Genomic DNA, 6679 nt, shown 5'->3' on the forward strand with positions numbered 1-6679 from the left:
TGAAGTTATCAAATAATTCATTTTGCTTGAATCCACAATCTACACCAATGGAAGCAGAAGTCAAGAACTCAAATACTGTATTGTATTAGGCAAATCTGCTGCACAAGAACTCTGTAAAGTGTTCAAGAGTTAAGATATTAGTATGAGGGCTAAGATGCACCTGAGCAAGATTTGGTATTTTCAATAGCCACATATACATATGAAAGTTGGACAATGAATAAGGAAGACTAGAAGAATTGATGCATTTGAGTAAGGTGTTGGAGAAGAATATTATATGTATCATGTTATTGTTAAGTGCCGTCGAGTCAGCAGAAAAACAAACATATTTGTCTTGGAAGAAATATAGTCAGAAAGCTCCTTCGAAGCCAGAAGGATGAGACTTTATCTCTCATACTTTGGATGTATTATCAAAAGGGACCCATCCCTAGAGACAGACAACATACTTGGTAAAGTGGAGAGTCAGCAAAAAAGAGGAAAAGCTTCAATGAGAAGGATGGCACAGTAGTAACAATAATGGGCTCAAGTGTAAGAATGATTGTGTGGATGGCTCAGGACCTGGAACTGTTTCATTCTCTTGTGCATAGGGTCACTATGAGTCAGAATCAACTCTATGGAACCAAACCACCACAACAACTAACAGCTGTTCTGCAGGGAAAAAAGATGTAGTGGTCTGATTATATAAAGATTTCCAGCTTCAAAACCCTATGGTGTAGTTTTACTCTCTCTTTTTGGGTCTCTGTGAATCAGAATTGACTTGATGGTAGTGTGTTTGTTGTTTTTGCTTCTTTTTGTTTAGGAACCCATAGTTCTGGATTGTTTGCCAGGGCTTCTTTTAGAGGTCTAGGAGAGATCGGAGGGAGGGATGTGATTTTTGTCCATATGTTCCTTGTTAAGGTCTGGGCAACCCAACCCTTTTGTACTTTACTTCTGAACTAGAGAGTAAGCAGTGGTGTCATGGTTTTACTGGAAACTACTGCAAAGATCAGAAGGAAAGGGAGTGTGTGAGGCAGCCCTGGTCCCTTCTGGAACACTCCTGGGGCAGCAGGGAATGCTCTGGGCTCTAATGAGTTGCAGCCTCACGTGGAGGCTTTTAGAAGGTCTATCCACAGTGGCCCCCATTTTCCTGGAGACACAAACCATATCACCATCATGAATGCTAGTAAGTATGCATTTAGTTGTTTGTTAAATGCCTTTCCCTCTTCTGATCAACAACTATTTCCATCAGACCCCACAAATCCCCATAAAGAAGAGCTTGCAATTTGCATTTGGCAGCACATAAACTAGAGCATGATTGCCTTGGACTGTCTTACTTTTATAATTGTTCAGGGTAACATGTATTGATTTAAAAATAGAAAAGTTTGGTAATATATTTATTATTATTGTTGTTAAGTGCTGTCGAGTCAGTCCCGGCTCATAGCGACCCTGTATAGGGTTTCTGAGGAGCAGCTGGTGAGCTTGAACAACCAACCTGGTGGTTCAAACGTATCTTACAGTCAAGCTCACTAGCCCACAGTGCCAGTAATTCTGAATTAATATAATCTTCCCTTAAAATTTTTAAGAGGAAAAAATTTAGGAGTTAGTAATAAAGTCTGTCATATTATCTCTAGTTTTTTTGGGATACATAAATAAGAAAAGGGGTCAAGCCCAGAATCTTGTGACTCCAAGATCATTGCGTAGTCTTCTGGGCTAAGACAGCATCAATTTCCAGGAAGATGAAGCATTGACATTCATTTTAGCATATACTATGGGTCAGCCACTGAGTTGGGCACATGACATTTGTTACCTTATTCAATGCCTTCTTCCCAAATGGGAAACTTGAGACACAGAGTTGGCAGTGACTTCTTCAAGGATGCATATCTAGGGAGGGGTGTAGCCAAGGATCAAATACTGTCAGACTCCAAAGCCAGAGTATGAGAAGGCCAACATTACAGAAATCCAGTTCAATTATAGGTCTTGAGTCTTGTTAAAAAATCGCCTATGCCAAGTCCCATGTAAGGAACAGAAAGAAAATCTACTGATGACTTTGCATCTTTTTCTTTCTTCTCCAACTTCACCTCCTCCTTCCTACTTTCTGCTAATGACCTTATTTCCTCATATCACCAAGAAAACAGATGTACTTTGTGTCCAAGTAGCTAGTAAGTAAGGCAAGCATGGGCTTTAAGATAAAAAGCATGGGAATCTTCACTACAGTTTAATAACTAAGCGCAAGTAAGCCCACGTTGCCTTGCTTATTGAGTACTCTACACCTGGGTGCACTCTATTGGTAACCTCCACCCATTCCCACTTCATGTCTACTGGTAGTCATGCCTCTGAGCTCTGTCTTCCCACCTTCCTGCTGCTCTCAAAGTTCAGTACTTTCACTGGCACGCCAGCCCTGCACCTCTCATTTATCAAGAATCTCTGATACTTGATCTCTGAAAAATCATACTGTGTGTTCTTAAATCAGTATTTTAACTGAGTTTCATTTTTTTTTTTTTAATCAATTAAAGGAGGTAATACCAATACACCAGGACTTCTGTGAGGAGCAAAGGAATCAGGAGTAGGAATACCTTTTGTAAGGTACAAAGACCACTAAGTGCAAGGGGTTAGTATTCTTGGAAGATGACAGAAGGCATTTTTTTGTTTTTGAATAATGATAATGGCACCAAAGTAGAGGACTGGATGATCCCACCCAAGAAATCTCCTATCAATTGTATTCCCCACAGTTCTCCAACATTTGCTTCCTTTTCTTTCCCATCTTGAATTAGCAAAGTCTTCTAGGATCCTTATAAATGTACTTAACTCCCTCAAATAGTGTGTAATAAGAGAGATGTTTATGGTTTTAAGCTAAACCTATGTCCTTAAAATAGTCTGTGAGCCTGAATCTCTTTGGAGTAATTATGAAGATAGACAACTCAGTATTAACTCAGAATGACAGAAATGGTCCTTGTAATTTGTGTCCTTTCTGAGATCCAGCTTTCCTTCCCATAGTAAAGGCACTAACACCAACCCTCGCCCCAGCTCACTCAACAAACACTCACCAAGGCCCAATAGAGACCACAGAAGAATTGGCTGTGCTCTTAAATTGTAAAATTTCCAAATACTATGTTGTTTTTAAAATAATTAGAGAACATACACATCAATAATAAAAGCAAGCCATGCCTTTCCAATTATCCCACAGGAAAGGGGATTAAAAGATAAAACTACATATTAAAAACCACAGATACTTGGCATGAGTGCACTCTCCCTCTCACACTCAAGGCAGACATGGCTAATTGATCACAGTGTTCTCTGTAGGTCACAAAGACCAATATGGTTATAATGGTAGAGGAGTCTGTAATGGGACAGCATTAGTGGAATTGGAAATAAGCTAAATGAGGAACTACAGTTAAGAATGGCATGATGGTAAGCTATCAAACTGCTTGCTTGGACAAAGCCACTTATATTGCTGGATCCAGAAACAAAACTGTTTCCAAATCTGAATCTATGCTGATTCTAGGGTGAAAACTAGAAAGTCCCAGTTTATGCCTTTTGAGATCCATTCTGGAAAAAGAATCTATACCAATAACTTAGTCAATCTTCATAGAAGAAATTTTTAGTGATACAGGGCAGGGACTTAAGTGGATCATAAATCTTAACTATCATCTTCACCCTAATGTCTGTTCCTTAGCATTGCCCAGCACATAGGACAATGCACATGGGAAAGTCTTTGCTCTTATAGAACTCACATTCCAGAAGGTAAAAAGTAACTATTCACCAACACATAAATGAAAGGTAAATCCAGATAATGATCAAATTCCAAAGGAAATAAATCAGGATCATGTGATTTCTGATGACTAGGATTGGGGCTATTTTAGAGAGGGAGACCAGACAGACCTCTCTATAATGAGATTCAAACATTGCCAAGGGACCAGACTTGCAAAGACTCCAGGAAAGAACTTTATGGGAAGGAAACAAAGACCCTGAGGCAAAATCAAGCTTAGAATGACCAAAGGACAAAAGGAACACTGTCAAAACAGGAGTTAGTAGGGTGTTGTTCATAGTAATCCTGTATAGGCTGGTGGATTTGATCTACTAATCTTGAGTTAGCAGTTGTTGTTGTTGTTAAGTGCTGTCCAGTTGGTTCTGACTCATAGTGACCCTGTATAGGGTTTCCGAGGAGCGACAGGTAAGCTTGAACCGCTGGCCTTGCAGTTTAAATGGCTTTGCAGTCTGGCACATTAACCCACAGTGCCACACCAGGACTCCCAGTAGTCCAGTGTTTATCCTACAGTGCCACACCAGGACTCTGAGTGGGAAGTAGAGTAGGGGGAAATGAGAGGTATGCAGAGGCCAGATAACTCATGGCCAGATCACAAAGGGCCAAGGGGGTGGTCGAGAGGAATGTAAGGTGGTGTGGCACTGTAAAATCGATTTGAGCCACAAAGTTGGCAATTCAAGCTCACCATTGGCTCCTCAGAAACCCTATACAGGATTGCTATGAGTCAGAACAAATTCAATGGCACTTAACAACAACAACAAACATTGCAGCGAGAAGACATTGGGAGTTTTAAGCAGAGCTTTAAGCCCATTATTAAGCCCGGCTCTCAAGAGTTTCTGATTCAGTAGGCCTAGGCCTAGTGTGTTGTTATTAGTTGTCATAGTGACCCTATGCACAACAGAACTATACACTGCCTGTCCTTCACCATTTTCACAATTGTCGTGTTTGAATCCATTGTTGCTGCCACTGTGTCAAACCATCTTGTTGCAGGTCTTCCTATTTTTCAAAGTCTCCATTTTTTCAAGTATGATGTCCTTCTCCATGAACTAGTTCCTCCTGATAGCTTGCTTGTTCAAAGTTTGAAAGACAAAGTCTCACCATCTATATGTTTAAGGAGCATTTGGAGTCCTAGTGTGGTGCTGTGGGTTAATATACTGGACTGAAAAATCAGTTTGAACTAAAAGATCAGAGGTTCAAGCTCACCAGCTAATCCTTGGAAACCATATAGAGGGTCACTCACTATTGGTTGGAACCCAACTCTATGGCACTTAACAATAACAACAACATTAGTTGTACTTCTTCCAAGACAGATTTGTTTGTTCTTCTGGTAGTCCATGGTACTTTTAATATTCTCCTTCAAAAACATAATTCAAATGCATCCATTCTTCTCTGGTCTTCCTTAACTCATTGTCCAACTTTCACATGCATATGATGCTATTGAAAATACCATAGTTTGAGCCAGGTGTACTTGAATCCTCAAACTGGTATCTTTCCTCTTTGATACCTTAAGTAGATCTTTTGCAGCAATTTGCCTAATGCAATCTGGTATTTGGGTTTTTGCCTACTGCTTCCACAAGTATTTATTTTGTATCTAAGCAAAATGAATCCTCTGGCAACTTCAATCTTTTCTCTATTTATCACGATGTCATTTATTGGTCCAGTTGTGATGCTTTTTGTTTTCTTTACATTAAGGTGCAATCATACTGAAAGCTGTAGCCTTTGATCTTCATCAGTAAGAATTTCTAATTCCTCTACACTTCCAGCAAGCAAGGTTGTGTCATCTGCAAATCAAAGGTTGTTAATGAGTCTTCCTCCAAACTTGATGCCATATTCTTCTTCATATAATCCAGCTTCTTGGATATATTTGTTCAGCATACAGATTGAATAAGTATGGTGAAAAGATATAATCCTGAAGATCACCTTTCCTGACTTCTGTACCATTCAGTATTCCTTTGTTCTGTTTAAACAACTGCCTCTTCGTCTATGTACAGGTTCTTTATAAGCACAATTAAGTGTTCTTTAATACCATAAATATAATCCATAGTTTGTTATGATCCACACAGTCAAAAGCCTTTGGATAGTCAATAAAGCACAAGTAAACATCTTCCTGATATTCTCTGCTTCTAACCAAGATCCACCTGATATCAGCAATGATATCACTCCTTTCCACTTCCTCTTCTGAAGCAGATTTGAATTTCTGGAAGCTCTCTGTCAATGTACTGCGGTGAATGAGTTCTAACTATCTGTAGCAAAATTTTGTGTGCTTGTAATATTAATGATATTGTTTGATTATTTCTGCATTCCATTGAGTTACCTTTCTTCAGAATGGGCACAAATATGAATCTCTTCCAATCCATTGGCCAAGTAGCTGTCTTCCAAATTTCTTGGGATAGATGAGTGAGTGCCCCTAGCACTGCAGTAGTTTGTTAAAATATTTCACTTGGTATTCTGACAATTAGTGGAGCCTTTTTTTTTTTTTTCATCAATGCCTTCAATGCATCTTGGACTTATTCCTTCAGTAGCATTGACTCTTGATCATATGCTACCTCTTGAAATGGTTGAACATTAACCATTTCTTATTGGTAGAGTGGCTTTGTATATATTTTTCATCTTCTTTAGATGGTTTCTGCACCATTAATGTTTTCCCAAATAATCCTTCAGTATTGCAAGTCAAGGCTTGAATTTTGTCTTCAATTCATTCAGCTTGAAAAATGCTGAGCATGTTGTTTGGTTCCTTTTGGTTTTCTAACTTCAGATCGTTGCATATTTCATTATAATATTTGACTTAATTGTCTTGAGCTGCCTTTTGAAAGTTTCTGTTCAACTCTTTTACCTCCTCATTTCTTCCATTTGATTTAACATTCTATGCTATAATGCAAGTTGCAGAGTTTCTTCTGACAACCATTTGGGTCTTTTCTTTGTTTCTTGTCTTTTTTTTTT

This window comes from Chrysochloris asiatica, unplaced genomic scaffold, assembly GCF_000296735.1.
Source record: "Chrysochloris asiatica unplaced genomic scaffold, ChrAsi1.0 scaffold00026, whole genome shotgun sequence".
NCBI classification, from domain to species: Eukaryota; Metazoa; Chordata; class Mammalia; order Afrosoricida; family Chrysochloridae; genus Chrysochloris; species Chrysochloris asiatica.